Source organism: Bufo bufo, chromosome 9 (genome assembly GCF_905171765.1).
Source record: "Bufo bufo chromosome 9, aBufBuf1.1, whole genome shotgun sequence".
NCBI classification, from domain to species: Eukaryota; Metazoa; Chordata; class Amphibia; order Anura; family Bufonidae; genus Bufo; species Bufo bufo.
Genome location: NC_053397.1, coordinates 27283813 through 27304408, shown reverse-complemented (window position 1 = coordinate 27304408; position 20596 = coordinate 27283813). Strand labels below are relative to the sequence as shown.

The 20596-nt window shown below is 45.7% G+C and overlaps 1 long non-coding RNA gene across 2 annotated transcripts in view; it reads left to right on the top strand.

Annotated features, from left to right (window-relative positions):
• The window catches only part of LOC120978462, a 65866-nt gene extending 45801 nt beyond the window's left edge, over nt 1–20065 (top strand). The window contains exons 1-3 of one of the 2 annotated variants that reach the window (XR_005774098.1): nt 13239–13285; nt 14858–14969; nt 19715–20065. This is a non-coding gene — a long non-coding RNA (uncharacterized LOC120978462). Of the gene's footprint in view, nt 1–13238; nt 13286–14857; nt 14970–19714 lie in introns of those variants that run through there. The other variant, XR_005774097.1, reaches the window with a different exon arrangement.
• Nucleotides 20066–20596: the final 531 nt, after the last annotated feature.

Sequence of the window (20596 nt, the reverse complement as noted above, 5' to 3'; positions counted from 1 at the left end):
CGGAAAGGGAAAGCACAGATGTGAAAGTAGCCTAAGTGATCAGATAGGGAAGACTCTGCATTGCCAAGTTCTAATCTCCCAACAAACACAACATTTGCTCTGAGTGATGCCTCAATAAATTTCCATTTCAGAATGTTAACCAGCGATTCTACCTCCTTCCTGCCCCTTTATAAGCAAAAACATCTGCCGCTTGCCTGCTGGTAAATCGCCATCATTCCTGTAGTTCTACAGGAGCTTGTATTCCCTATAATGCTACGCCGCATCCTTTGGGAATGAATGTGTTAAATGCACAGTAAAAAATAAATGAGTGGAACGCCCGGGCATTGCAAGACCCATGTGAAGAAAAGGGTTCGGCGGGGAGCTGTCATATTCCTGACAGTGCCCTGGTAATGACAGTAAACTGGTACATGGCGGTGCTTTTTCAATTACTTATGGAATTATGATGCAGAATCGGAGCAGTGTGTCATGGATCCACGCTGGGCCATTAAATTGCTCGCTATTAAAATGTCTCTCTAGTCTTTGTGTTTACAGACCGAGGCTCTGTACTTAAGGAACGGTCCAGTCAGCGTTTTCAGCTGTTTGCAGTAGGATGATAACATTAAGGTGTTTTGTACAGTTGCTTCTCAGAGTGCTGGGGGGGGGGGGGGGGGGGGCTGTGCCAATGAACAAACACAGCGCTACTACATCTCGCTGTCTCAGGCTCAGCCCTGCTACCTTAGGGCCAGATCAAGATTGTTGAAGGACCCTAGGAAAAACATATACACTGCGTGCAGAATTATTAGGCAAATGAGTATTTTGACCACATCATCCTCTTTATGCATGTTGTCTTACTCCAAGCTGTATAGGCTCGAAAGCCTACTACCAATTAAGCATATTAGGTGATGTGCATCTCTGTAATGAGAAGGGGTGTGGTCTAATGACATCAACACCCTATATTAGGTGTGCATAATTATTAGGCAACTTCCTTTCCTTTGGCAAAATGGGTCAAAAGAAGGACTTGACAGGCTCAGAAAAGTCAAAAATAGTGAGATATCTTGCAGAGGGATGCAGCACTCTTAAAATTGCAAAGCTTCTGAAGCGTGATCATCGACCAATCAAGCGTTTCATTCAAAATAGTCAACAGGGTCGCAAGAAGCGTATGGAAAAACCAAGGCGCAAAATAACTGCCCATGAACTGAGAAAAGTCAAGCGTGCAGCTGCCAAGATGCCATTTGCCACCAGTTTGGCCATATTTCAGAGCTGCAACATCACTGGAGTGCCCAAAAGCACAAGGTGTGCAATACTCAGAGACATGGTATCACGGTCGGCGTGACTATCACATACGTGACGCAGAGGGAGGGAACAAGGAAGGCCCTGCCCAAGTGAGAGGGAAGGTGGTGACCCCTGACTCACCTAGCGGCTGGCACCTGGCTGCCCTGACGTCCCTAGACGGGTTCCTCACCCGTACGCCGATCACGTGCCTAAAGCCCTGGCTTTCCCTAAGCTGAGCCCTAGATAGTGAACAGGGCGGTGGGAACACTAGTCCGCACCACTAGCTCTAAAGGAAAACACCAAGGGAAGGACAGACAATACAAACTCAACATGTAATCCCAGGTGGGCGAAAACAGGAGACAACAAGAAGCCCAACAGGGATCCGGAGGGTAGCACTCTGGAACGACAACCAGGATTCACAACTCCAGTGGGTCAGTATAGATGTCCAGGCAGGAAGCTCTATAACTGGCAACTAGAGAAGTGTGAGGGGAGAATATAAGGAGGTTGGGAGTGGCAGACAAGAAACAGCTGAGGAGGAGAAGCTACGGATCCCTGATTGAGACAAAAAGGATAGCAAGGCAAACACAGAAAACAATCACTAAGAAACAACGTGATCTTTAGATATAGAGCGCGCAGCCACCCGCTGCGACCTCCTGACCCCGGGTATAACGGAGTCAGACGTGGCTCTTGATACCCTCGTGACAGTACCCCCCCTTTCACGAGGGGCCTCCGGACACTCAGGACCAGGTCTCTCCGGATGAGAGGTATGGAAAGCCTGAATTAACCTGTTGGCGTTTACCTCTGACGCTGGAACCCACATTCTTTCCTCGGGACCGTAACCCCTCCAATGCACCAGATACTGAAGAGAGCGGCGGACCCGACGAGAATCAACAATTCTGGCTATTTGAAACTCCAGATTACCATCCACAATAACAGGAGGAGGTGGCAGTGGTGATGGTTCTAGAGGTGGAACATACTTCTTGAGTAACGATTTATGGAAGACGTTATGGATCTTAAAAGTCTGTTGTAGCTCCAGGCGAAAAGCCACAGGGTTAATAACGGCTACTATTTTATAAGGACCAATGAACCTAGGGCCCAGTTTCCAAGAGGGAACCTTCAACTTAATATTCCTAGTAGACAACCACACATAGTCATTCACTCCTAGGTCCGGACCTGGCGACCGTTTCTTATCGGCCATGCATTTATATTTACCACTCATCTTTTTCAAGTTAACTTGCACCTTCTGCCATACCGATGAAAGAGATGAAGAAAACCTTTCCTCTTCGGGAACCCCAGAAGACCCCCCCCTCTTTGAAAGTACAAAATTGGGGATGAAAACCGTATGCACCAAGGAATGGTGACTTGCCAGTGGACTCCTGATAATGATTATTTATGGCAAACTCAGCTAACGGTAAATATGATGACCACAACTCTTGGTTTTCAGACACAAAACACCTTAAATATGTTTCTAGGTTTTGGTTGGTACGCTCAGTCTGTCCATTCGACTGAGGATGGAAAGCTGAGGAAAAGGACAAGTGTACCCCCAAACGGGAACAAAAAGCTTTCCAAAACTTAGAAATAAACTGGGTTCCCCGATCCGAAACCACATCGGAAGGGACCCCGTGAAGCTTCACGATTTCACTGATAAACACCTGAGCAAGAGTTTTAGCATTAGGAAGTGCGGGTAGCGCAATAAAGTGTACCATTTTGCTAAACCTGTCTACTACTACCAAAATAACTGTTTTACCCGCAGACAACGGTAAGTCAGTGATGAAATCCATTGACAGATGTGTCCATGGCCTATTGGGGATAAAAAGTGGCAATAAAGACCCTGCTGGACGTGTATGAGAGACTTTCGCGCGTGCACAAGTAGAGCAAGTAGACACGAAATCCATTACATCCTGACGCAACCTTGGCCACCAAAAACGACGAGATAATAGCTCCAAGGTTGCTTTACTACCCGGGTGCCCAGCAAGTTCCGAATTATGATGTTCTTTTAATAATTCAAGACGCAGGTTTAACGGTACAAACAATTTCTCTGAGGGGCAAGAGGCCCGGGCGTCCCCCTGGGCCTCTAACACCTTTCCCTCTAGAACAGAGTGTACAGCAGAGACAACCACTCCTCTTTGTAAAATAGGTACCGGATCACTAACATTACCCCCTCCAGGGAAACTACGAGATAACGCGTCTGCCTTGGTATTTTTTGCCCCAGGACGATAGGTGATTACAAAGTTAAATCTGGTAAAGAATAGCGACCACCTAGCTTGTCTAGGGGTGAGACGCTTAGCCGATTCTAGGTACAGAAGGTTTTTGTGATCCGTAATCACCGTGACGGGGTGGATTGCTCCCTCTAAGAAGTGACGCCACTCTTCAAACGCCAGTTTAATCGCCAACAGTTCCCTATTTCCAACATCACAGTTCTTCTCTGCAGAAGATAATTTTTTGGAAAAGAAAGCGCAAGGGCGCCATTTGCCAGGAGACGGACCCTGAGACAATACAGCCCCCACTCCCACCTCTGACGCATCTACCTCAACAATAAAAGGCTGGGAGACATCAGGTTGAATTAGAACAGGTGCCGAGGTAAACCTCTCTTTTAGAGAGGAAAATGCATTTTTAGCGGCGTCAGACCATTTGGAAAAATCAGTCCCCTTCCTAGTCATGTCGGTAAGGGGTTTAACGATCACTGAATAATTTTTAATGAACTTTCTATAGAAATTTGCGAAACCCAAAAACCGTTGTAGGGCTTTAAGGTTCTCATGAAGATCCCAATCTAAAATTGCCTGGACCTTCCCAGGATCCATACGGAAACCTGAAGCAGATAATAGATATCCCAGGAACTGTATTTCCTGAACGGCGAAGACACATTTTTCAATTTTCGCATATAATTTATTAGTCCGTAGGACCTGCAGTACTTGCCTGACATGCACCTCATGTGTTTTCAGATCAGCCGAATAAATTAAGATATCATCTAGGTATATGACTACAAACCTGCCGATGAGATGACTAAAAATATCATTAACGAAATGTTGGAAGACAGCGGGGGCATTGGTCAGACCGAAAGGCATAACTAGATTTTCATAATGGCCCTCAGGGGTGTTAAAAGCTGTCTTCCACTCATCCCCTTCCCTGATACGAATCAGATTGTAGGCCCCCCTAAGATCAAGTTTGGAGAACCACCTAGCACCCGCAATCTGATTAAAAAGGTCAGGAATGAGAGGAAGAGGGTATGGGTCTCGGATGGTTATCTGGTTTAGCTCACGGAAATCTAGGCAAGGACGCAGGCCCCCATCTTTCTTTTTAACAAAGAAAAACCCTGCAGCCACGGGTGAAGAAGAGGGTCTGATGTGTCCCTTAGCCAGACTCTCGGAGATATAATCTTTCATGGCTTGTCTCTCGGGACCCGAAAGATTATACAACCTGGACTTGGGTAATTTTGCACCGGGAATCAGGTTAACCGGGCAATCATAAGGACGATGAGGTGGTAGCTTCTGACAACCCTTTTCAGAAAAAACGTCCTCAAAGTCCGAAATAAATGTAGGTAGGGAAGCTATGGAGGCGATTAAACAATTGTTATTTAAGCAATTCTCTCTGCAATGCTCACTCCACTCCAATATCTCCCTGGCCTGCCAATCCACCACTGGATTGTGCGCTACCAACCAGGGAAGACCCAATACCACAGGAGAGGGAAGGCCCTCCAGAACGTAACATGAAAGACACTCATTATGGTGGTCCCCTACCCGAAGGTGTAAATTATGAACAATGTGGGTGAGGTTTCTCTGAGACAGAGGAGCCGAATCTATAGCGAATACGGAAATAGGTCTCTGCAGCGTGCAGAGAGACAAACCCATAGTGCGGGCAAAATGGGCATCTATCAAATTTACCCCTGCTCCACTGTCTAGAAAAAAAGAAATAGACTCCGTCTTAACACCAAAAACAATAACCGCTGGTAACACAAATTGAGATGTTCGTATGGAGGAAACGTATACCCCCCGGCTGACATCCTCCGCACAGCCTGGGGTTAGTAGTTTTCCGACGGTCTTTTGTTTTTGAGAAAGGAGGGACAGACATTAATGAAATGACCCTTCCCCCCACAGAAAAAACAAGCCCCCCCCCTACGGCGAACCTCAGGAGGACGGACCTGACGAGAAGTTCCGCCTAGCTGCATAGGCTCATCTAAGTCAGTACAGACTAATTGTTGTTTGGGAGAGGTAACCAATTGCTCAGGAATTTTCGATCTCTCCCTAAGACGCCTATCTATTCTGATAGAGAGGGACATAACAGCATCAAGGGAAAGGGGGGTCTCATACAGCGCCAGTGCATCCTTAACCCTTTCAGATAACCCAGAGCAGAACTGACTCCTGAGAGCCGGGTCGTTCCACTGAGTATCCGTAGCCCACCTACGGAACTCTGAGCAATATTCCTCTGCTGACCGATCTCCCTGTAGGAGTCTCCGTAACTTCGACTCAGCCAGGGCGACTCGGTCAGGATCATCATATATGAGACCCAAAAAATCCCTCCACTGACCGGAGAGCCTGGGAACCAGGGGGTAACGAGAACGCCCAGGATTGTGGGTCCCCCTGAAGCAGGGAAATGACAATCCCTACCCGCTGTTCTTCATTACCTGAGGAGTAAGGGCGCAACTTAAAGTATAATTTGCAGGCCTCACGGAACGTCGCAAATTTGTCCCTTCCCCCAGAAAATCTGTCGGGAAGAGCAACCTTGGGTTCTGTAACAACCTGGTTACCCATAGCAACTGCTGGGGGTGCGGTCTGCTGCATTTGCTGCTGTTGTTGGAGGACAGACGACTTCAATCCTGCCACCTCCAAAGACAGGCCTTGAAGCTGTTTTGCCAAGGCAGCAATAGGATCCATATTGGATTCTAAGTAGAGAAAAAAAAACAACAAAAAAAAAAAATATATTTTTTTTTTTCTCAAAAAGTAAAGGCCAGTTATAATATCACGGTCGGCGTGACTATCACATACGTGACGCAGAGGGAGGGAACAAGGAAGGCCCTGCCCAAGTGAGAGGGAAGGTGGTGACCCCTGACTCACCTAGCGGCTGGCACCTGGCTGCCCTGACGTCCCTAGACGGGTTCCTCACCCGTACGCCGATCACGTGCCTAAAGCCCTGGCTTTCCCTAAGCTGAGCCCTAGATAGTGAACAGGGCGGTGGGAACACTAGTCCGCACCACTAGCTCTAAAGGAAAACACCAAGGGAAGGACAGACAATACAAACTCAACATATAATCCCAGGTGGGCGACAACAGGAGACAACAAGAAGCCCAACAGGGATCCGGAGGGTAGCACTCTGGAACGACAACCAGGATTCACAACTCCAGTGGGTCAGTATAGATGTCCAGGCAGGAAGCTCTATAACTGGCAACTAGAGAAGTGTGAGGGGAGAATATAAGGAGGTTGGGAGTGGCAGACAAGAAACAGCTGAGGAGGAGAAGCTACGGATCCCTGATTGAGACAAAAAGGATAGCAAGGCAAACACAGAAAACAATCACTAAGAAACAACGTGATCTTTAGATATAGAGCGCGCAGCCACCCGCTGCGACCTCCTGACCCCGGGTATAACGGAGTCAGACGTGGCTCTTGATACCCTCGTGACACATGGCCAAGGTAAGAAAGGCTGAAAGACGACCACCACTGAACAAGACACACAAGCTGAAACGTCAAGACTGGGCCAAGAAATATCTCAAGACTGATTTTTCTAAGGTTTTATGGACTGATGAAATGAGAGTGAGTCTTGATGGGCCAGATGGATGGGCCCGTGGCTGGATTGGTAAAGGGCAGAGAGCTCCAGTCCGACTCAGACGCCAGCAAGGTGGAGGTGGAGTACTGGTTTGGGCTGGTATCATCAAAGATGAGCTTGTGGGGCCTTTTCGGGTTGAGTATGGAGTCAAGCTCAACTCCCAGTCCTACTGCCAGTTTCTGGAAAACACCTTCTTCAAGCAGTGGTACAGGAAGAAGTCTGCCTTTTTCAAGAAAAACAATATTTTAATGCAGGACAATGCTCCATCACACGCGTCCAAGTACTCCACAGCGTGGCTGGCAAGAAAGGGTATAAAAGAAGAAAATCTAATGACATGGCCTCCTTGTTCACCTGATCTGAACCCCATTGAGAACCTGTGGTCCATCATCAAATGTGAGATTTACAAGGAGGGAAAACAGTACACCTCTTTGAACAGTGTCTGGGAGGCTGTGGTTGCTGCTGCACGCAATGTTGATGGTGAACAGATTAAAACACTGACAGAATCCATGGATGGCAGGCTTTTGAGTGTCCTTGCAAAGAAAGGTGGCTATATTGGTCACTGATTTGTTTTTGTTTTGTTTTTGAATGTCAGAAATGTATATTTGTGAATGTTGAGATGTTATATTCGTTTCACTGGTAAAAATAAATAATTGAAATGGGTATATATTTGTTTTTTGTTAAGTTGCCTAATAATTATGCACAGTAATAGTCACCTGCACACACAGATATCCCCCTAAAATAGGTAAAACTAAAAACAAACTAAAAACTACTTCCAAAAATATTCAGCTTTGATATTAATGAGTTTTTTGGGTTCATTGAGAACATGGTTGTTGTTCAATAATAAAATTAATCCTCAAAAATACAACTTGCCTAATAATTCTGCACTCCCTGTAAGCACCTTTCAATATTGCGGGAAGAGGAAAACCTTCTAAATAGTGTGCCCTATGCTGCCTGAGTAAGAAGAAATCTATGCCAAAAGAGGTACCACTGATACAGTGCCAACATTATACTGTATAGTCTTATAACGCCTACATAATAGTGCCATAGAGTACCCAAATAACAGTGCCCACCTTGGTATAGGACAGAGAGCTTAAACTATCTATCTGTCTGTATCTCCATCTATCTACCTATCTATCTAATATCTGTTTCTCTATATCATATCTATATATTATCTAAGAAGCGTCGGCTCAAGTTTGCAAAAAAGTAAGAACAGTAGACCGTAGAAGACCGGAGACGAGTGATTTGGAGCGATGAGACGAAAGTCAATAGACTGGACTTTGATGGGTGCAAATGCGTCTGGAAGAAACAAGGGAAAAGGGGGCTAACGGATCGAGAAATTGAAGAAACTGTAAAGGTCAGTTGAGGAAGCCTGATGATATGGAATTGTTCAGAGCCAAAGGTGTTGGATACTTGACCAGGATCGATGGTGGTCTCAATGCTGAGCTATAAGACGGGTTACTTCGTACACTCGACTACTATGAGTATGAAAAGGACGACATAGTGTTCCAGCATGAGAACGACTCGAAGCATACATCGAGATTGGCGAAGAAATGTTTCAATGATAATGAAGTACAGGTGCTGGATTGGCCCCCACAGTCCCCAGACCTCAAACCAATTGAACACTTGTGGGTAGAGAAGAAGAAAAATCTGTATCAACCAGTATGTACCAACATTGGGAACGTGTAGATGAGACCTGGGAATAGTGATGGACGAACATCGGCTAGGATGGTTTGCGAACTCGCGTTCGCTATCAAATATTCGCGAACCGCGCGTTTGCGGTGGGCACCATTGACTTTAATGGCAGGCAAACCTGAAAATCCTTCAGGTCATATTTGCAGCCACCAAATTCTTACTAGAAGAGCACAAATAGTCCCACAATATGGACAGTGACATACCAAAGGGGGATCATTGGCAAAAATTCCCACCAAAAATATGTATTTTAATCAGGGGCCATTTTTATGTGTCTTAAAGGGAAACTCTCAAAAATGTGCCCTGCTGGAGCCTAGAAATTTTTTATTTTAGGCCACGGGAGTACAGGACCCTTAAATTAGGCATTCACCTGACAGAAAAGAACTTGTGATGATGTGGCTGGAGGTACATTAGGCGGTCACTGGATAAAAATTTTACTGTAGGCCACTGGAGTAGAGGCCCCAAAAATTAGGCATTCACCTGACAGAAAAGGCCTTTTATGCCGCTCTATATACATAAGACAATGACCATTCTTTGTTATGTCTGGTGGCGGATATGTGTGGGCTGGCATGAGGAAATTCTATTACACATGGTCGTCACAGGTGTTGAACTCCTCAGAGATCCATGCCTCATTCATTTTTAGAAATGTGAGGTAGTCCACACTGTCGTGAGCTAGGCGAGTGCGCTTATCGGTCACGATACCTCCTGCTGTGCTGAATGTCCTTTCGGACAGGACACTCGACGAGGGGCAAGCCAAGAGTTCCATGGCAAATTGTGCCTGCTCTGGCCACAGGTCAAGCCTGCACACCCAGTAGTTCAGGGGTTCCTCGCTTCTCAGAGCGTCCACATAGGCCGTTAACCCGATGTAGTCGGACACCTGTCATTCTAGGCGTTCCCTGAGGCTGGATCCCGAGGGCGGCTATCGATGGGTTGGCTGCAAGAATTATTTCATATCTGAAGTGACCAACACATCTTCAAACCGCCCTCTTCTTGCAGGCGAGGTAGGATTGGTACCCGCAACTGTTTCGCTGTGGGTGGAAATTCCTCTGCCAGCACCCGGAACAGCAGAATGCAGCATCTCTTGCAGCAAGGCCTGGAAATGCTGCATTCTGACAGCCCTCTGTGATGCTGGTAACATGTCGGCTATTTTGTGTTTATACCGGAGGTCTAAGTACGTTGCCACCCAGTACTGGTCCTTGCCCTTTATGCTTTTTATACTGGGGTCCCTCTTCAAACACTGGAGCATGACGGCCCCTAGTTGCACTAAATTGGAAGCAGTGGAGCGCCCTGGCTCCTGCTCATCGCCCAGGAGAATGTCGTCCTCGGTCTCCTCCCCCCAGCCACACACAACACCAGGGATCCCTGAAAAGTTTAAAGTCCCCCTCAAAGCCTGCTCTTCTTGCTCCTCCTCCTCCCCCCAGCCACCATCCTCCTCTGACTCCTCTTCAGACTCCTGCTGACTTGTCTCAGATGGAGTAGCCCCCCGGGAATTCATTCAGCATTGCGACTTTCTCATCTTCCTGCTCCTGCTCCTCGACGGCTTGATCAATGACACGACGCAATGCACGCTCCAGAAAGAAGGTGTAAGGTACGATGTCACTGATGGCGCCCTGGCAGCGACTGACCAGTTTGGTGATCTCATCAAATGGCTGCAGGAGTCTGCATGCGTCACGGCGCGGTGAAAAGAAACCAAATTCCCCAGAACCTGTCCTGCTGCAGAGTTCGTACAGGTAGTCGTTAACGGCACGTTGCTGCTGGAGCAGCCCATCAAGCATATACAAGGTGGAGTTCCAGTGCGTCGTGCTGTCACAAATCAGACGTCTGACAGGCAGGTGGTGTCACCGCTGAGTCATGGTCGTGTAAGATCTTTTAAAATGGCCAGAGATTTTCCTGGCCTGCCGCAAAACGTCCTGGACCCCGGGGTATTTGGCAACAAATCGCTGCACGACTAAGTTCAGGACATGTGCCATGCACGGCACGTGCGTCATTTTGCCCTGTTTCAGCATGCTCAGCAGATTGGCACCGTTGTTGCACACCACTTTACCAACTGTCAAATTGAGCAGGGTTAGCCACTGATCGGTCTGTGTCGGCAGAGTTGAAAGCAGTGCAGGACCGCTGTGACTATTGGCTTCCAGGCACAACAGCCGCAGCACAGCATGGTAACGTCTCACCTGGCACGTCAAATAGGTTCTGGAGAGCTGGGGGGCGCAGCGGAAGAGGTGGTAGCAGTGGAAAAGGAGGAGTCAGCCGAGGAGGAGACGGAGGATGAAGAAGGAGGAGGAGAAGAAATCCACAAGGGAGCCACGGGTTACATGCTTGACGGCTGTCAGAAGGTTTACCCAGTGGGCAGTAAAAGATATGTACCTTCCCTGCCAAGTTTGCTAGACCACATGTCTGTGGTCAGATGTATCTTGGCATCGACACTGTATGCCAGAGATAAATTCACTTGCCGCTAAACGTGGCCATATAGCTCTGGGATGCCCTTCTGGGAGAAATATTTCCTTCCGGGGACCTTCCATTGCTGTGTGCCAATGGGCACAAATTTTTTAAAGGTCTTAGAGTCCACCAGTTTATATGGCAGTAGTTGGCCGGCTAGCAGTTCCGACAAGCCAGCGGTCAGCCGTTGAGCAAGAGGGTTATCCGGCGTCATCAACTTTTTACGCTCGAACATTTGTTCCATGGAAGCCTGCCTTCTTCCAGATGAACGTGACAACGGCATGGTGGAAGGTGGAGTGAAGGACAAATGGGAGGAGAGAGGAGAAGGAGAAGAGGCAGGACATGGAGCGCCGGGAGTGTGGCTTTGTGGGTTCTGATGGTGTTGCTCCCACTGGGCTCAGTGATGGGAGGCCAGGTGCCTTCTTAAGGCGGTCGTCATTGGGTGAGTGTTCGGCTTACCGTGACTTATGCGTTGACAGCACAGGCTGCAAATGGCAACACTATTGTCAGCAGCTGACACGTTAAAAAAAGCCCACACTGCGGAGCCATGTGTGGCAGGCACAGCACTATGAAGTCCGTTTTGCTCTGGTCAAGTGGATGTGTCATGGGTCAAAGTTTGGTGCAATGCAAATGAATATGGCACCAGCGAACATCGCCATATGTTCGCATGTTCGGCGAATGGCAAACGCGCAAAGTTCACCGCAAAACGACCACCGGGCGAACCGCAAGGCCATCTCTACCTGGGAACAGATTTCGATCGAGACATGCTTGAATCTGATCGAGAGCATGCCCAGAAGGATTCAGGCAGTGTTCAAAGCCAAAGGTGGATTTACAAAATAATAGCAAAATAATAAAAATGAAACTTTAGAATTTTAGGAGCACAACAGTAACAATGCAGTTACATGAGAAGAAACTGCAGAACTAATCATATGCTAAATAGTTGCAAGTCCAAGATGATTGTTTGTAAAATGATGGGAGTCTCACATTGGAAGCCGTAGTGGATGATGAGATATGGAGCCTGAAAGTCAAAAGTTCAAAACATTGTTACCCTTTGCTGGTCAGCCTATCGATCTATCTCATAATTATCAATTAATCTATCTATTATCTATCTATCTATCTATCTATCTATCTATCTATTTATCTATCTATCTATCGATCTATCTCATAATTATCAATTAATCTATCTATCTATCTATCTATCTATCTATTATCTATCTAATAGAAGGGTGTAGTTAGGGTCTGACATATTAGAATATAATAATAATATAAGTGTATTTAAAAGGTGGGATGTCTTGTTACAGATTTTTTATTGGGGCTCAGGAACTTCAAGTTACATTTCTGTATGAACGTATTCTGTGCTACATTTAAAGAAGTCTGTACCATTATTTCTGCCATCTGCCGTTCCCACACTGGGTTAAAGTTATTTCTATACGTTTCCATCATCTTTGCTTTTCTTGTCCACTCATCGATTTTATTTATTTTGCTGCTGCAGTTTCTTACTGAGACGTCTTGTCAGCGCTGTGTAGATGGATTATATGGTAAATACCATTTCTACTCCCTGACTGTTTTCTTTCCTTAACTCAGTGTCAACTGAGGACCTGTGATACTGTAAATGTATCTGTAGAATGTTCCTGCCGAGATGAAACTGATAGAACATTCCACAGATCCCGCTCAATCAATCAAATCTTCCCGCTGATCAGTGATAAGCAATGGTCATTAAGGATTTCATGTCATTTTCTACTTTGCAAGTTTGACTGCAGTCATCCATAGTATAAACGGTAACAAGGTACTTTCACACTGTTTCTTTTTTTCCCCCCATTTTTATGAGTGGCATTTTTAGTAAGCATACTACATACTGTACAATAAACCTTCCAGGGCTATTTCTGCTTTACATTTGAGCATTTTCAGCAAAAAACTTATTTAGAACAACATGGACAAAATATCAACAGTCAGCAAGTGTAACATTACAGTGATTTATCAAGTCCTAGCTTCTCAGGTTAATTTTTTTTTATGCACTTATATATTCCGCAGCACTTTACAGACATCAGCATCCAACTGTCCCTAATGGGGCTCACAATCTAAGGTCCCTATTGGTATGTCTTTGGAGTGTGGGAGGAAACCAAAGTACCCAGAGAAAATCCACTCAAACATGGTGAGAACATACAAACTCCATGCAGATGTTCTCCTTGGTTGGATTTGAACCTAGGAACCCAGCGCTGCAAGGCACCAGTGCTAACCACTAAGCCACTGTGCTGCCCATTTTACATATCAAGAAAGGAACCATATGACTAGGGATCCCCTAAGGACAGCCTCCAACAAGTATCATCACTAAATAAATACAAAGTGAGTATGCGTACTAGGCCTATATACCAAGTAGCAACACCAAAAAAGAGAACAGGCACAGCACGACTAGCAAAATATCTAAACTTTATTATGGTTCCCGAAAGGGGAAAATCCAATAAAATACAATAACAGACAATACAAAACAATGGTGGATGACACACAGGGTGGAAGGATCAAAAATAGACAAGGTACAGCATAAAACAATGTTGGATAAGGCCAAAGAGGTACTAAATGATAAATAAATACCCCAGTGGGGGACATATATGCATGACCTCACCAACCATGGACAAGATATTGAAGCCGGATTCAGTAGATACTTTTTAAAGTGCAAAGTGCATAAAGTACAATGTACATGGACAATAAATTGTAGTATATTAGATAAATAATGCCATAAATAAATACCAGAATAGTGATCCAATGAGCCCCAATGCATGTTTCGCATAAGCTTCCAACGTGTCATCCACGTGTCATCCACCGTTGTCATCCACCGTTGTTTTGTATTGTCTGTTATTGTATTTTATTGGATTTTCCCCTTTCGGGAACCATAATAAAGTTTATATATTTTGTTAGTCGTGCTGTGCCTGTTCTCTTTTTTGGTGTTGCTACTAAGTATCATCATCACTAACAGCATCATTATATCCATGGTTAAGTCCAGGATGCCTTAGTATCACAACGTATTCAAAATAAAAAAGAGCAATAAAAGTTACTGTAATAATGATTATAATGATAATAAAGACAACAGTGATAATGATGAGTGTCACATTCAAGGCCATGTAGATCCCCTTCATCAAAAAGGGGCAAAGAGGGCTTTAAGACGAAGAGGTGCATCAAAGAGGGGGGAGGCAGTTGCGAAGCCCTGATAGCTAAGTTCCTAAGAGGGTAGATTCTTCCCCCTCTCGCCTTTTGTAGTGTCCCCCCAATCCTCTACATGCCCTCCAGGCTTCCCAAATCCTCACAAACTTGTGATGTGCCCCATCTCCCAGGAGGACAGTTCTTCAAATCTGAAGATTTGGTCAACCTTCTGTTTCCATTGTTCTAGAGAGGGCAATTCAGTAGAAAGCCAGAATGTTGGGCTGAGAAAGCGGGCTGCCACCACAAGTTGCTTGAAACGGGGTGTTAGAGTTACACCATCTGTATTTCTATATAAACCCAGCAGCGCACTGAGAGGATAGACAGGGATCCTAGTCCCACAGATCTTATTGCTGGTCTCATAGATACGTGTCCACCAATCTGCAACAGAGGGACACTGCCACCAGATATGGAGGAAGGTGCCTCTGTCTTTCAAGCATCTCCAGCATGTGTCTGAGGCCGAGGTTGAGTATAGGCAGGCTCTCATTTTCAGCATTTTCCAAAATATCTCTATCACTTTTTTTTTCTACAGCCTTCTGTATAGAACTAGAAAAACGCCCTGGAAATGGAAATGGAAATGGCACAGGGAGAAGCGGCGGCGGCCGTGCGGGAACCAGGAGCGGCGCAGGGGAGGGATGAGCCAGGTAAGTTCAATCAGTGTGAGGGGCCCGGGCATATGAGGGCACATTTCCAGGCTCGGATAACCCCTTTAAGGGGTTGTGCAAGCATGGTAGGACTTGTAAAGGAGACACTACTTACCTGCTTCCCAGCGCTGGCTCCCTGCTTCTTCTCCTCCAGGCCTGCGATTCTCCGCTGGGCTCCCTCAATGTAAACATCCAGTTTGACACTGCTGCAGCCAATCATTAGCGGAAACAGAATCCTCTTGGGTCATGTGACCATTTGTGAGCGCCGTGTCCTCCTCCTAGGCTAGTGACATCAGGTTCCTTGGTCACATGGCCTAGGTGGCAGCTCAGTCCCATTCAAGTAAATGGGACTGAGGTGCAATGCCAAGCACTATACAATGGATGGCGCTGTGCTTGGTAAGCTGTGAGGAGGTGGCAGTGCTCACCGGAGCGCCGCAGCCTCCTCAAACAGCTGGTCGACAGGGTGCTGAGTGTCGCCCCCTACTGATCAGATACTGAAAACCTATGCTAAGGATAAGTCAACACTATTAAACACTAGGACAAGCACCTTAAAAGGTGCAATTAATGATGGTAAAAACTATTTAGACAAAAGAAGTACCCCAGAATTCTGTTTTGAAGGAAAAGGGGTTTTCAAGATTTATGTGAATGAAATGTTTACACAACTTTCTAGTATATTTGGTGTTCAGTTCCTGAGTGAATGAAACCATTCTTGTTTATATCTAGGGACAGCGAGATACAAAGCTATTCCTGCTCTGAGAAAAGAAGGGGATACAATTGTATCCTGTGTAGACAATGCTCTGTGATGTAAGCAGCCTGGACTCTGCACTGATACATTGTAGCAAACAGAGTTTTGTGCAGCTGCTGCTGATGTATGTATCTCACAGAGCATTGTCTGCACTGGATACAATTGCATTCACTTCACATTTAGCTCAGAGAAGGACTAGGCTCTCATAATTTTTATAGTGCTTAGTATTTATTTCTATGAAACAGGAAAATCCCTTTAAAACCCATGAATATTAAGATGCTTCCTTTTTAAGACATGGCCATAAGGACAAGATTTGTAAACAGTAGAGTTAAGGATACTCTGTTTCCACTTGTCATATACTGTATGTAGCTAGTACCCCGACACTCGTCAGTTTATATTAAGCAGATTGTTTTATTGATGCATAGACTCACAATAATCCCGGACAAATGTAAAATTGTGATTGCTAGAAATACTCTATACAATTGGACGATTCGGTCCTCAGCACAATGAGTCTTAGGCTACTTTCACACTAGCGGCAGCCTTCTCCGGCAGGCTGTTCCGGCGGATGAACAGCCTGCCGGATCCGTGCTTCTGCTAGTGCACGCGTGCCGCTGGAGGTCCGCTCTGGCCCCATTGACTATAATTCCGGCCACCTCTCGGCGTGTTTGCAGTGCTGCCGCGGGAACTCCGGCCCGCCCTTATTATAGTCAAAGGGACCTCCGGCGGCACGCGTGTACTAGCGGCAGCACCCGCCGTAACAGCCTGCTGGAGAAGGCTGCCACTAGTGTGAAAGTAGCCTAAGGGCTCATTAACAAGAATGTAAGTTGCCCGTGCCCCAAATAGCGGTCCGCAACGCACGGCACCAGCCGTATGAACCCGTATTGTGTAATGATCAATGTAGGCCAGGTGTCTAAAATAACAGCGTAACAAAATCCAAACACTCATACTCTGTGATTATTGCTTTCCTGGTTTAATGCACTTAGAATAAATCAGTTAATCCTATAAAATAAATAATTGTTAATCCGGAATAATCAGATATATGCAGAAAAGAGCCCATCTGCATCCTGCCGTCACAGCTATGTGATGTGCAGTGCTTTGTATCGATGTTTGGTATTATACATAATTGGATTTCTATGCACTTTTCAGATTTTGGCTTGTTTGTATTCCTGTTTTTAGATATTCATCAACATCCGATTCAGCAGAGGAGGATATTAATGGGTTAAAGTGCATGAAAGGGTTATACATGTCTCGCCGTTATCCCACCAATGTCAGACAGGTGCAGGTCCTACATCTGGAACCGCTTCTTTCTCCAGAAAGGGCCGCCCCAAAAGTGAAGGAGAGAGCACTTGGCTACTTTCAGAACTCCTATAGTGGTGAACAGAGGGTGGCCGCGCTTGCGCAGTGCGCTCTCTTTTGCTTTGGCTGGCCTGAGGCTATGGACCAAAGATGAGCAAATCAATTCTGCCAAATCGTAATTCGGCCCAAATTTTCAATAAAGCTTGAATTCTAACTAACCCAAATTTAGAACGAATCAGAAAGAGAGAGAGTATGGAATGCTACTCTGGATTTCTGGGCAATATATATTCTCCTCTTGGCTTCTGGGAAAGATATCTGATGCCGACAGGCGTAAGATGTGCTAATTTTCATATATTTTTCCCAGAAACCCAGAGGCACATTGACTGGCTTGAAATACTACTCGTGTGTGTGTGTCTATATATATATATATATATATATATATATATACAGTATATTGATATGTTAGTGTTGGCAGATTCTGAATTATCCTTCTTTGGACGAATCTTTGAGATTCATTTACAAAAGAGAATGAGCTCCCAATCGCCAAACATGTATTATATCATATAGGCTCCACTGAGGCTGCATGAAGATGGCAGCCAGTAACTGGAGACTATGTGAGGCTTGTGCATGCGCAGTTACTGTAGGTAGAGGTGCATGCATAAATATATTTCAGAACAAAGCCGAACCCAGATTCAATTTGTATGCTACAATCACAGGGCCGTCTTTAATATCGATTGGACCCTGGGCAAAAATTTACTTGGGCCCCCTGGATCCTGCCTTCCCACACCTTAGCATGCAATCGCGGCCTCCACCACAACACACACAAAAAATCCACACACCTGGTAGAGTACAGTGAATGACTGTAAATACTTCCAGTTCTGAAGACTCCAGCGGCTCAGGATCAGTGCTCTGGGCAGCTGGGCTCAGGGCTGGAAGTGGGCACCGCTCTGCAGGAAGGAGACCGGGGCTCGGCTCACCCTAGCGTTACAGTGCACCCCACAGTATGCAGTATAGCACCCTATAGTATACAGCAACCCACAGTATGCAGTATAGCACCATATAGTATACAGCACCCCACAGTATGCAGTATAGCACCCCACACTATACAGTATACAGCACCCCACAGTATACAGTATACAGCACCCCACAGTATACAGCACCTCACAGTATACAGTAGAGCAGTATAGCACCCCACAATATACAGAACCCCACAATATACAGCACCTCACAGTATACAGCACCCCACACTATACAGCACCCACACTATACAGTACAGCAGTATAGCACTCCACAATATACAGCACCCACAGTATACATCACCTCACAGTATACAACACCTCATGGTATACAGCACCTCACAGTATACAGAATACTGAACCTCACAGTATACAGCACCCCACAGTATACAGTAGAGCAATATAGCACCCCACAGTATACAGCACCCCAAAATATACAGCCCACCACAGTATACAGTACCCCACAGTATACAGCCCCCCACAGTATACAGCACCCCATAGTATACAGTAGAGCAGTATAGCACCCCACAGTATACAGCCCCCACAGTATACCGCACACCACAGTATACAGCCCCCCAAAGTATACAGCCCCCCATAGTATACAGTAGAGCAGTATAACACCCCACAGTATACAGCCCCCCACAGTATACAGCCCCCCACAATATACAGCACCCCACAATATACAGCAACTTACAGTATATTAGCATAACAGCCCCTGTCACCTTTTCCTGATGTAATCTTCACAAAAAAAGCTCCACAGTTAAGGCAAACTTCTCCTGAAGCAACACTCCTGGTAGAAAGAAAGGACCTTTGATGACCTCATAGACATGTGACCAGTAATATTGCTAGGTTACTGGTCACATGGTGATGATGTCATCTAAGGTCCTAGAGAATCACAGCTCTCACAGTACGCTGCCTGGAGTGCCGGCAGCACCCCCCTGTGTAGCTGACAGCCTGACACCCGGGGCAGTGGCTAGCAGGACTCAAGAGGCAGCTGCCTTGGACCCCCCAGGAGCAACTAGGCCCGGGGCAGCTGCCCCTTTTGCCCCTTGTTAAAGACGGCCCTGTACAATCATGAACGAATTCTTCTAAATTCTGAACGTTCTGAAACACATGCATGCGCCGCTACTTATAGTAATGACACATGCGCAGGACTCACATAGACTCCCGTTATGCCGTCTCAGTAGAGCACATACAATATAATACATGTATGGCGATCGGGAACTCAGTCTCTTTTGTAAATTAATCTCAAAGACTCGGATTCTTCCAAAGCAGAACGAGTGCATTTATATATATCTACACACACAGACATAGCAGAGCTGGGTGTGCCATTTGGCACAACGACAGTAAATAAAAAAATATTTGCATGGTGACCTACAGAGAAATCTGATGGAGAGTCATTTATTTATTATAAGGAGCGTCCTGCCCGCCTCTGTCTCATTGGTACTATGGCCTTTCCCTGAAGAAGGCTCGTCTGCAGTCAGGATGAATTAATGCACAGCATGGCAGTGTGGGAGAGAGGCGTACACGATTTATTAGATGAAATAACCTCGGTACAAGCAGTGCTTGAAATTTGTGATTTATAACCCTTCCTGGCAGAAGGACTCCCCTTATGTCTAGGTGACAGATCCAGCTGGAGACGTCTTGTGTATAATACTTCTCATTTCTTATGTCCCTTGTTTCCTCAGGTCTGGATAGTTAGGCTCTCCACAAAGACAGGAATTGTTTTCTTATATAATATTATGGCTGCTGTCATATGAAATGGATAGAAGGCATGTCAACCAAGGTATAACCCACCTTTTGCAACTCTGCACGGCCTAGCACTACCGGACGGAGCAATACTGAGAATATTCCTGGTCTTTTTGGCTCAAACATTCTGTGTCGATCAATTTCTTAATATGTATTTATTCCGCATCCAGTAAATGATAAAATTCTGATGGTCTGTTTCTGCCACTAGGGGGAGCTTAGGAGCTAAATGCTTTACTCTGCTTTTTTCAGTTATTTATTTATTTTATGCACTTATATAGCGCTACTATATTTCTCAGCGCTTTACAGACATTAGCATCAAGCTGTCCCCAATGGGGCTCACAATCTAAGTTCCCAATCAGTGTGTCTTTGGAGTGTTGGAGGAAACCCATACAAACACAGGGAGAACATACAAACTCCATGCAGATGTTGTCCTCGGTCAGCTTCGAACCTAGGACCCCAGCGCTGCAAGGCACCAGTGATAACCACTGAGCCACCATGCTGCTCATAGTTAATTGTATGAGCTACTTAGCTCCCTCTGGTGGTGGCTGAAGGTAGACAGAATTTTATAATTCAGTTCTGTGTTTCTGCAGGGGATCTGGAGCTCTGTATCAATAAAACAAAGCTCTGGGCACAATAAAGACATATTGAGAACGTAATCGCCCCAGAATTCTGCACTCATTTATACAAAAAAAAAGAAAATGGCATTAAAATCGCGAATAGATTCAGTTGCGGTATTGACTCTGTACGCCAGGGGTTTATGAAGACTGTACAGTAAGGATAATATTCAGACTGCAGCTTCTTAACTGCAAATTCCTAAACCT